At 31.2% G+C, this 18,364-nt stretch overlaps 1 pseudogene; it reads right to left on the reverse strand.

The window, feature by feature from the left end:
- The window catches only part of LOC149061989 (uncharacterized), a 354,191-nt pseudogene that overhangs the window by 201,354 nt on the left and 134,473 nt on the right, over positions 1–18,364 (reverse strand).

Genomic DNA, 18,364 nt, shown 5'->3' on the forward strand with positions numbered 1-18,364 from the left:
AATATTGTACCAAGTAGCGGTAAAATAGTTAAATAAATTTGTCTACAAGTTGATACACTAATATTTTGAAAAAAAATCGATAAAACATAAAAAGAAAGATCTTATTTTAGTTTCATAAATACAAGAACAATTCTTTCTTTAATACTTAATTGGTGAGCTCTGACATCTGGGTATTGCAAAGAAAACAACTCCACTATTTTATTGAGTATTTGTTGAGAACGGATTCCTGTCATTGTATTCAGCTTTTGATTTGAATCTAAAAGTAAAATAAAATGAGATGATAGATCACCACTACACACTTGGGCACTGAAGTCTCTTGTATGAGTGAAATTAAATTCTTGAACTTCATTAGTTAGGTTTTCTGGAGCACTGTTTAATTTGTCTTGAGTATCATTTTCTTCAATACATTCAGCAACAGGGTCTTCTGAACTTACAAAATCCAAACTTTTGATTGGCTACATTAAATATATTATGAAGAAAAGAAAATTAACAAAAACAATTCAAGTATTTTGATAACTTAAAAATTTAGTTATAACTTATAATATATTATAGTTTAATTAAATTCAATGTTGTTTACCTCAATTATAGTGACTGATTTTTTTAAAGTAAGTCTTTTTTTAGGAGAGGATCGTTTCATAGACGAACATAATATATTTACAGCTGATTTAGGAAGATTTTGAGTTGGTACTGAAGTTTTTAATAAGCGTCTTGATACCTTTGTAACACCTAGAATATTATGTAATTTAAAATTTTTTTGATCCTACAAAAACTACATCATACAGATCTTAGATTTTTAAGATATTTTGGTATTTGGTGAAAATAGACAAACCTGGAGTTGATTTATAAAAATCTTCAATGGTAAAATGTTTAGAACACACTTTTAATTTTTTTTTCAATGTTTTTTTATCCATTCGCAAATTAATGGCCCAGGCTCTTCGTCGATCAATGTATTCAATTATTCCATTTTTATTCGTCCAAGGTACATTACATTGTTTTTCCTTAGGGAACCAATGAAAACTTACTGATTTGTCTTCGCCATAATAAGTATTACAGTTGTAGACAGAGCAGTAAACATTACTTTTAACCACCTTTGCACCACTCATTATAATAGGTATAATATAATAAATATTATTTGAATAAAAAATAAACATGAACAGTTAAATAATTTTCAGTAAATTACCAATGAGTTCGAGTTGCTCAGTAGTCAGTTGCCTATTAGTCCTATTACCTATCACGATAATAATTACATTTTATCCTGTCTTCAACAGTAGTAAGTTACACCACCAGGCAGCGTTTTCTTATCTACATCTCCCAATTTACCTCCGTAACATTTGGTATGATAATAATATCATGTTATCAATAAATATTATTTTCTATGGAGGATATAATAGATACTAACGTGGAGTATCAATTTTCAACTTTTATCAAACTTGTAATCCAAAACGATAAGAAAACTACAAAAATATGGTTTTGTCCGGAGTCACCCCATATGTCCGAAGTCACCCAATTTTACGGTACTTATTATTACAAAATAACTTATTATAAGTACGAAGTAACTTATAAGAAGGTTAGAAGTCATAACAAACACAAAACACATAAATACTATAATATATAAACTAATTATATAATATAATAATAATGTTGTGTAGGTACTTACTTTTTTATTACAATTACACTACGCCTACAAGAGTATATGCATATATAGTATACAAAGTATAATAGACTATTCGATATTATTATATTATAGGTATTATAGGTAATTAAAAATAAAACGAACACAATTTTCATTAGGTAGGTATTCAATAACGTCCGGCAAGCCGGAACATATTATTATAATATATTTCGCATTATCATAATTATTTGATTATTACCAATTATCATTAAAAGCAAACAGACATTAACGAATTCTATAAATAAGTTCCTGTTGGGAAATGTGTGGATGTGCATGCTCCATATAAATGTGGATTATTCATGGATTTCGCGTTGGTTTAATATACGTTTAATTAATACTACGGAAAAAATAGTAGAATACATGTTGATTCAACTAAGACATTATTTACTTTAAATCAACATAATAATACTGTAGATTTATCGTTGATGAATACTTATAAATATTATACAATTACAATCAATGCAAATTGAGTTAAATAAATATTGAATATCTGCAGTATATTATTCGTAGAGAAATAAAACTATAATCAACTTAAAATCAACCATTAACATATACACTAAAATATATGGTAAAGGTATATTGGAATATGTGTTGATTCGATTGGGAAAAGACCTACTTAAAATCCCCGTAAAATCTACGGTAGATTTATTGTTGATGAATATATATCCAAATTCAATGCACACTGGGCAAGTCATATATGCACTTGCAACAAACCACTAGACACTCGCGCAGATGATCCAATAATCACCAGAATACCCCGCCATCCCTGGGAAGTAATCCGTGGTCAGTATAGACCTCATTGTCTCCTACCTACGCACGAGTTGGGCAAAACAATATTTACTGGTCGCCACGGATATGTTTAGTAGATGAAACGAACCATATCCCCTCGGAACAGCCACTACTAAAAAATTAACCGAAACGCTTGAACGAGAATTCTTTTCACGTTTTGGATACCTCTGTATGAGCCTAGAACGGCCGCCAATTCGTAGCAAACGACATGCGCGACACGATCGAGCGGTGGGGAGCCGAGGTCTGAACAACTCCGGTATATCACCTGAGGGCCAACCAGAAAATAAAAAAAAGTACGCGCGTTACTCGCCGACGGTAACCACAATACATGGGACTCAAAAATACCACCCATATTATTTTCGAATAGGAATAAATGCAACAACCAGACAGGATACCCTCCATCGGTACTCGTCCTCGGCAGAGAGGGCAAACTATCTATTACCAGGTGGTTGGCATGATACGATTGTGTCAAGGTAGTATTGAGTCAGAGGCTACCATTAAAAACTCATTTCAACATAATTTCTCAAAACAGAGAACATTTATGTTACACATGAAGGGCCGTAAGTGATATGCTTAAAGATGAATCAAATTTGCTTTCCTTAATGTTTTTAAAACCAATACTACATGAGGTAACTCTGGTGAATGTTATTTTTCAAGGTAAAAAATATGTTGATGAAATTAATGCTGATTGTGATTTAAAACAATTAATGGTTTCATTGATTCGACGTGTCTTAAAACTGAATAACATAAACCACACTACTCACGGAAAAAATCTCAGACTAACAGATATTGAAGCTCTGCGTAATGTGTTACGATTTCCTGGTGCTTGTTTTTCCAATAATTGTGTTGATTATGGTTGGAAATTTGAAACTCGGTCCACATTAAGTATTGAAAGCAGATATGTCAATCAACAACAGCCAAATTTTGTGAACAAAAGATGTATAAACTTTTTATTATGTCACTAGCTTTGTAACAGATTGCCAGATAATATGTCTACCATTGAAAAAATTGAATATTCCTGTCCTAATCAATGTTTTAATTCGCATCAAAGACCATAATTTGGCGAACTGTCTATGCATTTAACAGATAATTTTTTTAAACTACCTAGTGTGTAAAAAATTATATTTTATTTTTATTCTAAATAAGCATTAATAAAACTTTTTTGCTTATCATTATATAGATATCGGTTTTAATAAAGATATCTTAGAAATTCAATGGCGAAAACTAGAGGTAATAACATACAATCAAATATTCCCTGGCATGTCAATTGGTAAAGCATAAATTTGAATATGGAGTAAATTAAAAGGATTGTGTACCACTACAATAGAATTGAGTGAATTTGCTACTAGAACTTTAACTATGCTAATTTCAAATGCAACTGGTGAACGAATTTTCAGCATAATGAATGCTACCAATATGCGAAATAGAATGGGTCAAGACATTTTGGTGGCTCTTGAGAATAATAATACATAATTTGTAAAACAAATTTGTTGATTCGAAAATATAGGATTTGGATCAACCTACTGTTACATATAGAATATTATAATAATAGAATCGGAATTTTCTAATATTTGATTATAATATAAAAATAATCTATTATCTTTGGATGTGATATTATGATAACTGCATAATGTTCGATTTTAGAAACTTCATAACAGCTTTTTGGGTGATTTTGTAAATTTCAAAAGGAAAGACGATTTGGGCGATATTGGCGCTTTCTAGTGGTGATATTACGATAAAGGTTTTTGGCAAGCTTTAGGCTAATGCCAATGCTTACAATATAATTTTCCCGTATTCTCGTTTGATTTTTTTACAATCTATTTTATTTCAGAATAAGTTTTCCATTTACAAGTTGTGAAATGACGTGAATGTCTAAACGTTTTATTTTATAATACAGGGTGGGGCGTGGTTAGTTCCTTATTTTAAAAAATCAGAACACAAAAAGTATTGGAAATATTGATTTCATTATTTGTTCTGTGTATAGGGGTACATTTAAAGTTTTATTTTATTTGGTTCTAAAAACGACATCTCGAAGGTAGCCACCGTTCTCGTCAATTGTTGACCGCTTTTTCCAGCATATCTGTGCTTATGTAGCACGAATATTGTTTTTGAGATGACCGAGGGTCTTTGGACGATCCGTGTACACCAATGATTTTAGATAACCCCGCAGGGAAAAATCACATGGGGCTAGATCATGCTGGCCACTGAAGATCGCCTCTAAGAGAGATGAGCAGTTCGGGGAAGTTTTCATGCCAGATATCCATTGACTTTCTTGCCGTGTGAGCCGTGGCACCATCCTGTTGAAACCACAATTCCCCTACATTCATTTCTTAAGTTTGGGCAGAAAAAAATTCACAGTCATGCTGACATAACGTTCAGAATTGACCGTAATTGCTCTTTTGTTCTCTTCAAAGAGCCATGAGTCAATAATTCCGATTCTGGATATTGCACACACAACAGTCACACGTTCTGTATGCAGTGGCTGCTCATGAATTTCTCTCGGGTTAGTGGGGCTTCAGTATCGTATATTTTGTTTATTCACACATCCTAAAATATGGAAATGTGCCTCGTCATTAAATAAAAAAAGGGCACTCTGAGGCAGGGTTTCGAGGAAGGCTTCACATGCAGTTTTTCGAGCAACATAATCGCGTGGATTAAATTGTTGCACCACTGCCAATTTGTATGGGTGAAAATTAAATTCCTCATGAAGAATTTGTCTCACTGTGCGACTAGAAATCCCTAAAGCAGCCGAATGTTTTTGTACAGATCGCTTAAAGGATTTCAAAATCACCGCCCTTACCCTTTAGATGTTTTCTGGCGTCCTGACGGTTCTGGAAGGTCCATTGTGTTTCTTCTGTTAACTACTGGTATCCCTGAACGTGTCCACTCTCAAACAAATCAATTTCCGAACAAGCACACGACCTACAGGTGCAATATTTAAATGGTTTCTGAATGCACGCTGAGTTGCGATGATCGAACGGCTGAAAGAAAAGTAGGCCTCCAAGGCGAACGCGCGTTCTTGTTTTGTCCACTGCAACTAGATACTACACTAGTCATAACAAAAACCTTAGATATCGTGCTTTCGAACAAGCCATAAACCAACTTTATACTATTAATAGCCACTCAGTTGCGAGAGTTTCAGATAAGTAAGTAACCACGCCCCACATACACATAAAAATATTGATAAAGTGTTAAGAAACATAGTTTTACATACTACAATTATTTTGTTATGAACTAATAAATTAAAAACTCTTATACTAGTCTCTTGAGCCTTGATTCCTGTTCGTAATCTATGCCTGTCTACATCTTTTAAATTGATTAACATTGAGCAAATTGAAGTTAGCCCCACCAACTTGACCGATCGACTCCAAACCGGTGTCAATATTTTGCTAATTAATTGCAAATAATTGCAAATTTATTTTTAGAATTTGCAAATAAAAATTGTAATTTTGGCGAATTTTTTTCCAAATTTAGTCAGCCCCACCAACTCGTCTGATCAACTCCAAACCGTTATAAATATTTTGCAAATTAATTGCAAATAATTGAAAATTAGGTTACACAACTTGCAAATCAAAATTGCAATTTTGGTAAATTTTATAGTAGTTTGGCTAATATTATAATATTATAGTCGTATAAATAAGTAATAACAACATTTTTATTTATTAAAATAGCCTTATTTCATAGTATACTTACCAACAAATACTATTCTTGAGCTAATAAAAAAAACTTACTCATAATTATTATAAAATAAATAATGTACTTCTTAAAATATTTTTAATTAAAATAGCATTGGTTAATTACAAAAGTTATAAATAAAATAACAGATTTTACATTAATAGATGCTAAACGCAATGTAATGTATATCATCGAGTCTATTAATGGATATTCCATCAGCCACCCAAATTAATGCATGCCAGGATAATATATGTGACATAACGAGAGAAAATAAATTAGCAACTATAATATTGAGACTTTCAAATGGATATAAAAATCTTGAGTTAGATTTGGAAGTGTACCTACACAAAAGGACATATCTTGAAATGCGCAGATTGTAATTAAAAAAATTAATTTTATTTAAAATAAAGAAATAAAAATTCACAATTTGAATTTAAAATGTCTATAAGAAATCACTGTGTTTATATATTTTTTAGATTTGTTGGCCATAATAAGAACAATTTATGAGAATCTATATTTTAAATTTTTAATCCTTAGTTATAAAAACTGAACATTTCATAATTTTTTAATTACAATGATTGATAATTTTCAAGATTTTGATACATTTTGTCAAAGTTCAAACTTTAAATGATTATAAAAAATATGTGTGCCTATGCATTTTTTATACTTTTCAACCGCTATAGTAACAATATATGAGGAGCCTTTATTCATTACCTTTTCATGCACTTTGGGACAACAAATACAATTTTGTTGATATTTATAGAAAAAAAATTAAAAAACATGACATTTTAAATTGCCGTAAAATTAATTTTTCTTTTGTTTTTCACGGCACTTTTGAAAACTACTGGAAAAACTACCAACTAGATTCACTACTTTCCTATTAGAAATAAGATAATGTTGAAAAAAATCTAAGTTTTTTTACTGTCCTAAAAGGTGATGACAGACACACAAAAAAAATGTAAAAAAACACATCATTGTAAAAACAATACATTCTTCGCTCCGCTCAGAATCTAAAATACTTATTACTTATTAGGAATACCTATAGGCCGAACATCCACATGACGTATAAAAATATATTAGGTATATATTTAAAAGGCTGTTAGTATATTGAGGGACTCTACAATTATGATTTTCCCGGGCTGTGTTATTCTCCCAGTCCGACACTGTACAGTCGGTATATCAACCAACTTTTAACTGGATATTTCACCCTAAAACCAGTAGAACCCAAGTAAATTTATTATAAACTTATAAATCTTAATTATTATTATGCATTTTATTATTATATTTTTGTTATAAAATAATGTTGAACCAAAGAATTGAGAGAAGAATATAATTTTATAAAAGATAAATAATGACGGTTTTTTGAGTTAACAATTCGTAAGACTATGAAAATAAAAAAATGTAATGATAACGACAAATATATCAAAAAATATCTATTTTCTATTTAATAATTTACTATAAATTTCATAATCTTTATCTTCATTTATATTATTAAAACGTTAGGCAATTTCTTGTTACAGTCATATCTGAAGTTCAACTGGGCAGATTTTCACGATTTCTTTTTTTAAACGTAAGTAGTTGGTGTATAATATATAATTCTTTCTTTTTCTTTAGTTCTGTGATTGAACACTCAAATTCTCCACGTATTCGAGCCTACGCATCATTGACTTTTTTTTGTCTTTGTGATGTTTAAGCTGAGGGTTCCATATAACAGGTTCATTTTGGTACAACTCCAAAAACTTAAACGTTAATTTGTTTGTCCAATCACACGTGATTTTTACCAATCAACAAAAACAACAACAACAACAAAAATTAGTAGATAGAAAGATAGGAAGTAGTAACTCAAGTACGCACGAAGAAATCGCGACAATTAATAGGCTAGAATATTCTAGAATGTACGAGTGTGGACTAGGTGCTCCCTGGCTCGCGTCTCGGCTAGCCTCGTATCCTTTGACTCGGGCTCAAAATACCGCCACTAGACCGAGCGCCACCGAAGCGAGGCGAGAGAGAGATGTGTAGTTCATGAGTTAGTCGGCTCAGTGAGTCGACTCTTTCAGATGAGCTGAACGATTCGAATCAGTGTTTCGAGATTCGACAACTCGGTAACTCAGTTTTACCAACCAAAGTTCGACAATTCAAAATCGAGTCGGAGTAAACAATTCGATATGAATTTATTTGTGAACTGTGAATTGTTCCGCGAGTTGAGTTTATAACACAGATAATAATAGTTATCTGTGGTTTATATTTTTATAATCACATTTCTGCGAACAATACTACTTATCAGTTATCACGATTTAAGTCATAAGATAATAAAAATAATTTTATTATAACTATTATATTTTATTATACGTACTATTACGGTATTACCAGTTGGCAGTTACCACCGGTTTAAGATGTCTATTATTTTTAAGCGACAGTTTTATTGATGCCAAACCAAACTTAAGATTTAAGAATCGACTTCTTAAGACTTAAGTTCTAAACTACTCTCGACTGAGTCTCGAGTCTGGACTAGTGGACTGTTGTGAAATTTGAATCAATTATTCAACATTTCAACTCTTAAAATTCTTAATACTAATACTTTCATTTCACACATTACACAAGCAAACACCAGACGTCTTCAGAATGAGATTAAGTATATAATTGAGTGCAACATTTTAATTCACATACATAATTATAAATCTGAAATTAAAAAAAATATTAGTAAAACAGAAATATTGAAAATAATTTCATTGCATTTTACTTCACCACAATGTAGGTGTGCACAGTTTTTGTGTTTTATATGTGTTGACTTGACTTAGGTATGTGATTAAAAAAAATAATTACATTGTAATTTGTACTAATTTTGTAGAATTGGATATTTGGAGGAAGTACCTAGAAAATTCAAAATATAGTATTATTAGCATTTAACTCATTTGTCAAAACTCAGAATAAAGTAGCAGGTGTATGAACATAAATAATTAATGAAAATAGTTAACATGATCATGCTGATTGAGTGAAGGTATGTTATGGTTTTATTTATTTTATATACAAGAATGTAAACTATACAAATAATAAATTTAAATTCAATAGTTTAAAATAATATACTAAATCTTAAATAAAAATATCCTATAGGAAATAACATTTTTGCTTAGGTACTTAAAACCTTTTTATTGAAATGATTTACAAAAAAAAAAAACTTTAATTAATACAATATTACTTGTACCCTATACTTACATATTATAACCTCACGTAACATCAAAATAAAATATTAGTATATACTTATTACATAATATTGTGTAGTGTTAAAAACTATAAATTAAAATTTAAAAATATCATTTTTTCAAAATTTTTACTATGCAGTCTACTTCTTTTTTCAGTGATTGTCTGACCTGCTTTTGAAAATATCCGTTCGCATGGAACAGATGTAGCCAAAATGCAAAAACGTTTTTTCATTATTTGAAAGAGCCTTGGGTAAACATTTGTGTTTTCTTTCCACCAAAGCAAAGGATCAGCTGTTCTGGGAATTAAAGGTTCTAAAAGATATTTATCAATTTCTACAATAAATGCAGATGTTGGATTTTGACTTTGAACTAAACTCTGAACTTCAGTGTCGAAATCGTTCCAGATTGAGTCGTGACTTGTTGATGGCATAGTAGCAACACTTGTATGGTTCTCTGATCCCAATTGAATATCCCTAGCTTTATTGACCAATGACTTTTTTCCCTCGATAAAAGCATTGTTATTTAAAAATCCATGATTTTTAAACCGAGGGTCCAAAATTACAGCTTCTGCGTAGAGAATATTCCATTCATATTTTTCAAATCTACTTACTACTTGATTTGTCAATACATCAATAAATTTAGTCGTCACAGATGAACCAGGATATTTATTTTTCAACTGACCACAATAATTAATTAGCGCTTTACTGAGAACAACAACTTTGGATATTGAAACCGATTTTTCACTACTTATTTCAATAGTAATTTCTTTAAACCTCTTAAGAATATCACATGTATTTGAAATGATTTGCCAATCAGATACATTTAAATGCACATCATAGTTAGACTCGGATAAAGCAGATAATAAAGGAGTTTTTAAATGCAAAATACGTTCAAACATCTCATAAGTAGAATTCCACCTAGTTACCACATCTTGTATAACATTCAGAGTAGGTGAATATTCCAGTTGTTCTTGCCTGAGTTTTAATTTGGCAGCTGCTTGAGAGCTTCTTTTAAAATGACCAACAATGCCCTTAACCTTGTCCCTGATATCTTGCACTTCTTTGAGAGCATGTTGGACGGCTAAATTCAAAGAATGTGCAAAACACCCTATGTGTCTCCAATTACATAAAAGAATTGCTCCAGTTATGTTTGATGCATTATCAGACGTACAAGCTGCAATTTTATTTTGTAAGCCCCACTCAGAAACCACCCGTATTAGCTCATTTTTTAAATTTTCACTTGTATGTGACTCAGAATATTTAAAGCATGACAGTAAATATGTTTTAAGGATACAGTCGTTATCAATATAATGTGCTGTTACAGCTGTATAACTTTCATTTTTAATTGATGTCCAGCTATCAGTTGTCAAACTTACATAGCGAGCATTAGAATTTATATCATTTCTTACTTTTTCATAAACTTCATTATACATTACAGGCAGAAGTGATGTTGTCAATGTTTTCCTAGATGGTAGTGTGTAACCTGAATTTAACATACTTATGAGTTTGATGAACTCTCTATCTTCCACAACACTGAAGGGAAAATACTCTTTTACAATCATTCTTAACACTTGTTGATCAATGACTTTTCTGCGGGATGCACCAACAGGTTTTGGCATGTAACGAGTAATCAAGTTCGATTGAATTGGCCGTGCTACAGCATTTAATCTACAAGATTGTGTTTGAACCAATTGAGACGTATCAGACTGAAAATCATTTCATTATTTTATTTAGTATCCTGATGTACACAATAAATAAATCTATATTATAATATTGTATATGACATATTTATTTCTTACATTTTATTACAAATCATTGTAAATTTGTATTTATATTTTACACTTTTTTTATGTAAGCATGTATTTTACATTGAAATAAATTGGGATTACTTACTCGAGAAGAATTTGAAACTCCTTGTTCTGGTATATCAGGATCATCAACTTGGTCTTCTGAAATTTCTAATACATTTTGCCGTCTTCTACTATTCAAATCTACTGTTCCATGTTTAAGTCGCATGTGTCTCATCATATTTGATGTAGAAGAACGGTTATGGCTCATGGTCACAGGACACAAACCACACTTCACTCGGCCAGTCTCAACATTTAATGTAAAAAAGTCCCAAACTACACTAGACTTACTCATTATTTATGAACTTAAAACCGTGGTGTAGAGCAAATATAAATGACTTACAACTTGTTAAGTGGTAATAATTATTTTAACAAGATGATGCCAGTTTAATATCCAAGAATGGAATGATTGGTAGGTATCAATTTGTATATGGTATGGGGCTATTTTTATATTTACTGTCCATACTCCATTGGTATATTACAGAAGTACAGGAGTGGTCAGTGGTGTGTGGGAATTTTTCTACTGATGGTTTTTATTTTGGAAAAACATATTTCTATTTTTATCTATAAAATGTATAATTATGCATATAAGTTTTCAATTGTTTAAGCCTTGTGGAAAATAAATATAGCTATAAAGACATGCCAAAGATACAACAGTGAACTCTCATTACCTCAAGAATTATTAAAGAGTTTGTACTAAATAATTTTTTACATAATTTGTCGACATTATAAAAATTAATTCATTTAATGGTTCAATAAAAGTTAAGTGATTGTTCATCCAATACGTCATTATTTTTATCGATGTATTTTTTTGACTAACAATACCTCCATGGCTACATACATTTTTATTTCATATCCAGAAGCAGAATAGTTTTTAGAGAATTGTAATACATTATTATCGGATTAAGAACGATTAATTAATTAGGTATAAGTTAAAACTTTTAAAGTTATGACTTATGATTAACGGAATAGACAACCAAATTTTTTCTAGATTCATATAAACTTTATAAACGTAGGTACCTAGGCTCCTATTTACTCGATTAAGAATTGAAATTATCGAAAAAATATTTTGCATTGGAATATGAAATTAAAAATTGACTCATGCTGTTAACCAAAACATAAAATTACGAATTGTATAACGTAGGTACCTATCCTTTATTATTTATTTATGATAATAAGAATTGAATAATGATAATTCATAGATTTTACTAAAATTTTATATGGTATAAGTAATTTATATAAGTAAAAACTTAGGGGATCTTGACTCCCCAAATACTACGAGCCTCCTCAATTTTTTATCGTATAAAAACCATACCTATACCTAGATCATCTAATACTGAATACCTATCTATCTATTTGAATATAACAACAAATAAGTTTATGCATATACCAAATTCAAAAGACAATATTGAAATAAATCACCGTAATTGCGGATTAAGAATAGTACTTATCTAGGATTTTCTCACGGGGGGATGAGGGGATATAAAAATAAATATAGACATATTTAGTATTCACATTTATTCATATTAAAATATAGTTTATACATGTTAGGTACAGTGCTATATTGTACAAAATTTTGTTTATTAACAACAAAAAAAAGTTCAGTTAATTTTAAATTTTTTTACAAAAATATGGTAAAACATGCATATAATTTAACCTAACCCAGTATACTTGATAATCAATTAAAATTAGTTTTGAAAATTGAATATACCTCTTTATGTTAAAAATTTCTTACCTAGTAAAATAATTAAATTAATTTATGATTTTATTAACAGGTGTTTAATTACCAAATAATAAAGTATTTGAAAATCATTATACATGGCAAGTATTTGTATTTCTGAAGGATGTTTTATGTGGGCATTATACGTATATATTATGAAAAGTAAAAACATTTTAAATTTGGTAATTTATTCAATAAAATTTAAAAAAAAAAATTTAAGGCGGATCATCCTCCCCCCTGTGACCAGCTATTACCATTTGAACACTGTCACTGTTCATTGATGTGGTGAGTTCCGTTGGTTATAACACTAACACTTGTCGCTCAGAAATCAATAGTAACCAGGCAGGGAGTCCTCACAACTGGCATTAACGAGTTTGGAAAACCTTTATATATTTATCATTGTGACCAGGGCGTCACACAAGGGAGAACTAGAACAAGTTGTCCCGAAAAACTTAAATCGTGGCATCTAGTGATTAAAAAATTCTTTATTTTGTGAATCGACTGAATTCTGTTCAAACCGGTTACGTGTATACAAATAATACTTGAATTAAATTTAAATTCAAGTATTGATTTGTATATTATTTACTTATATTAGTTTTAAGTGTAAGACTGTAAACAACTGAACACAACAAATAAAAATAATTATTGATTTGTTGATATAACTTTTTACAAAGTTCTTTATTCATCTATACAATGTAATTCCACAAAAAACAATACGAGAAAGCATAATTTATTATTATTTATTAATTATTGTAGTAAGATTTTTGGTTATTTGTAATCTAGCTACACTGTCAGTGTTGTATAATGTATCGAATATCAATTTGTATGTTATACAAAAGCAACAGCTCAAACAAGTGGGAGGAAACAACTACCAGGGCAGCAGGGCACAGGAATCACAACTCACGGAGGATTTAACTAGTTGACCGTACCCTTGAATCGTGAACGAATCATCGAATATGTGAGAGTTGAGAGTTGATAAGAGAGTCGACTCACTGATTCAGTTCATTAAACTGAACTGAGTTGAATGATTTGACTCACTAAAGTGAGTTGAAATTCCCATCCCTAGCGCGAGACTATGCGAGGCGAGACTATGCGAGGCGATACTAGCGCATCTAGTTCACTCTCGCACTCGGCTGCCCTCGTGCTGGCTCGGCGAATTTGTACTGCCGGCATTACTGTTGTTGAACAGTTATCGTCGTAGTGTCGTCGTCTGAATAGTTGTCGAAAAATGGAATACCTATCAATTAATCCCAATACCAGGCGATGGAGATTGTTTATTTCGTTCCGTGTCACATTTAATATTCGGCACGCAAAAAGAACATCGAAATATTCGATTAAGAGTGGTTAACTTGGGGGTAAATAATTGGGATATGCACGAAGAATTTGTCATTGGTGAGCTTTCGTATAGACTACCTATTTATAATTCTAATGATTACGAACATTTGAAGAGGCTAGATGGCGAGTATGCTGGTCACGTCGAACTTGGATTAGCCGACTTTATTCAAGTCATGCATTTCGTGTGTATAGATCTAATGATCTTAATGTATTTGTAGATTATGGTTCTGGTTTTATAATGTGTAATTTATTATTTTCTGGCAATGGTGACGCAGGACATTATAGTGTTTTAGTTTTTGGTAATAATATGAATATTCAAAATTAATTTATGTTACCTAAAGAAATAACTGCAAGTCTGCAAACACTAATAGTAAGCATAAAACATATTCTTTAACTGGAAGACAAGAAAGAAAAAAATATAAAAAAACTCGGAATCACAGTGTATTATTTTATAAATGTGCTTTATCACATAATATATTTCACGTTACTCTCTATAATTTGGGTAATTTAACATTTAAATGCGAGTATTGTCATTCGTTGCACTTTGAGTGTGAAAAAACGACTAGAATGCATTTCAGTCTATGTTGTGGTAATGGCAAAATATCTTTACCGGAGAGCCGTTTACCTAATGAAATATTTGATTTATTTGTTGGTGAAAATAATGAGTCCAAACATTTTAGAGAACATATACGTCAATATAACAGTGCAATGTCATTTGTCTCTTTAGGTTCTCACATAACATTACCATCGGGGTATGGGCCTTATTGTTTTAAAATACATGGTGATATATACATCGTATTAGCTCCCTTTATCCTAGCTCTTGCCAAAATCCATCGTATGGTCAATTATATATTTTAGACTTTGCTGAAGCAAATAAAGTTAGATTAAACAAATCACAAAATATATTACTTAAAAGTTATATACTTGATAAATTACACAATGTATTATCTAACATAAATCCATATGCTAAATCGTACAAACAAATGCATGAACTAACAGATATTCGTAAGTACAACGGCCCAACAGTTTCTGAAATCGCAGCAGTATTTGAATCTTCAGATGGCGCACCTCCTTCACATAGACATATATCAGTTTACCCAAAAAAAGGAGATATACAAAGGATTGATTACGACAGCATGCACTGTGACCCTATGAATTACGTTTTAATATGGCCGTACAGAGAACCAGGCTGGTATATAAATATGCAATATAATGGTAAACGTAAACCTGCCAAAAGATGCAACATTTCCAAGCGCGAATATGTATGTTTTCGAATGGCAATAAAAGGTACTCACCCGTGTGGTAATTTTAATCAAGTACTGAGCGCAGGCAAACTGACTCAACAACTGATCGTTGATTATTATTGTCATATTGAAGGTGATAGACTGAAATATATTAGAAATCAGCAATCAAAATTAAGAGTAGACACATACGAGTATTCTGGCTTAGCAGACGCTATACGAGCAACGGCAAACGAAGCTAATGTTAGAGTGGGAAAATTGGTCGTATTGCCTTCTTTGTTTGTTGGAAGTCCTCGAAATATGGTACAGAATTACCAAGATGCCATAGCAGTAGTAAGGAAATTCGGTAAGCTAGATTTGTTCATTACATTTACCTGTAATGCTTCGTGGCTAGAGATTGCTACAAGCATTCATTCATATGAAACAGCAAATAACAGACCATTTTCGTGTGTTCCATGCAAAAGTTGAACACTTATTAAAAATAATAAAAACAAAAAAAATATTTGGTGATGTGAAAACTTATATTTATACAATAGAATTTCAAAAAAGAGGATTACCTCACGTTCATTTGTTAGTAGGCCTTGAGGATCATTTAAGTTTAGAGATGTTCAGGATATTAATAGAGTTGACAATTTCTAGTTTTTGTTACTAAATCTTCTATTCTTGGAAATGGTTGTGACTGTGGTATTATTATTTTGTTTAATTCTCTAAAGTCTATACACAGTCTAGACTTTTTATTTTCATCTTTTTTAAATGCAAGAGTCACAGGTGCTGCAAAGGGGCTATACGATTCTTCTATCAAGTTCCTCTTTAACAGCCATGCTATTTGTTGCTCTATTTCTTTTTTATCTTCCATTGTACACTTGTATGGTCGCTTGCTGCAGTATTTGTCTATTGTCAGATTAATTCTAGCTTCATATTCTTGTACAGTTCCAATATCAAATTTATCTTTACCAAATATTTGTTTATATTTATTTTCTAGGTTAATAATTGATTTTCTATTTTCCACACTTAAGTGATCTGTAATTGCTTTAAAATTATTGGTATCGATGCATTCATTAAAATTTATTTCATGGATATCTCCTTTATTTTCCTTTTTTTCTGTTATATATGCCTTTTGGAATACATTCCAGAACAATGGAAACGGGCACAAGTTATTATGTTGCTCAAACCAGGAAAACCACCCGAAAATGTCACATCATACCGACCGATATCGCTCCTTCCAAGTTTATCTAAACTTTTAGAGAAACTTCTGCTCAAACGCCTAAAACCGATTATAAAGGAAAAAATCTTATACATCAGTTTGGATTTCGCAACAAACATTCAACAATCGATCAAGTACATCGAGTTAATAATGTGATTAGTAAAGCTCTTGAAGAAAAAAAGTACTGCTGTGGAGTATTCCTTGACGTAGCTCAGGCTTTTGACAAAGTCTGGCACAAAGGACTCCACATCAAACTGCGTGATCAGCTGCCACATACCTGGTGTGCACTTCTTGAATCATACTTGACTGACCGTCAATTTCGAGTCATACACGAAGAAGCGATAACCGAATGGAAAGATATATCAGCTGGAGTACCGCAAGGTAGTGTTTTAGGACCTATCTTGTATTTACTCTATACGGCTGATATACCAAACGATGATAACACAACATTAGCTATGTTTGCCGATGATACAGCAATTTTTTCAACACGTAATAGTCAGCTTACTGCAACCAATAACTTACAGAGGTCAATCGACAATATCTTTACCTGGACAAGACGTTGGAAAATTAAGATTAATGGCGATAAATCGGTGCACGTTAACTATACGTTACGCAAAACCGAAACCATCCAAATAATATTGAATCAATCACCAATCCCACAAAAAAATTCAGCAAAATATCTTGGAATGCACCTTGACTCTCATCTAAACTGGAAACACCACGTCTGTCAGAAAAAAATTCAGATTGAAGAAAAAATGCGAAAACTTTATTGGTTAGTCGGACCTCACTCCGAGTTAACCATAGAAAACAAACGTCTACTGTATGTAGCAATTATAAAACCGATCTGGATATATGGCATTCAATTGTGGGGTTGTGCCAGTAAGTCTAACATCGATGTAATACAACGCTGTCAAAATATTGCACTTAGGACCATCACTTCAGCCTACCGGTTCGAAAGAAACAATACAATTCACCGTGATATGATGCTGCCTACAATAGCAGACGAAATCCAAAGGTTTGCTCGCAAACACAAGACGAGGCTATATCACCATGTCAATCCATTGGCCATTCAATTATTAGATAACTCCAAGAATATCCGACGTCTTAAGCGTCTGAAACCATACGACTTAGTTTGAGATTTTAGATTAAGGCAGGAGACACTTCATTGGAAGTGACTCCATCAACGTGTAATATATATATATATATATATATATATATATATATATTATGTCAAGTATGTAAAATATGTGTAATTGTCAAACATATTTATAAAGACCTTTGGGTCGTTTAAATAATAAAGCCCCAGGGCATTTAAAAAAAAAATATATATATATATATGCCTTTTCAGGATTATCTTTTTTGCAATTATTATTGTCACAATTAGATTCTTTCCCTTTTTGTACTATACACAGATTTTCATTTTGAGATAAATTGAAGATAAATAAATAAATTAGATATATTCCAATGAGAAAATCATATTTGCAGTTTTCATTGTCTATCACAAAGACATAAACATCTTTTTCTATGTTGAAAATTTTAACTTTTATTTTGATTAAGTGATCGATTTCATTCACACCATTGATTGTTCTTAATTTAGCTTTTTTAAAACCAGATTTGTTTATTTTTAATTTTAGTGTTTTTGCATTAATGAGTGATACATTTGATCCTGTATCATAAACCGC

This window comes from Diuraphis noxia, unplaced genomic scaffold, assembly GCF_037042655.1.
Source record: "Diuraphis noxia isolate RWA-SAM2 unplaced genomic scaffold, SU_Dnox_SAM2 contig0001, whole genome shotgun sequence".
Lineage (NCBI taxonomy): Eukaryota > Metazoa > Arthropoda > Insecta > Hemiptera > Aphididae > Diuraphis > Diuraphis noxia.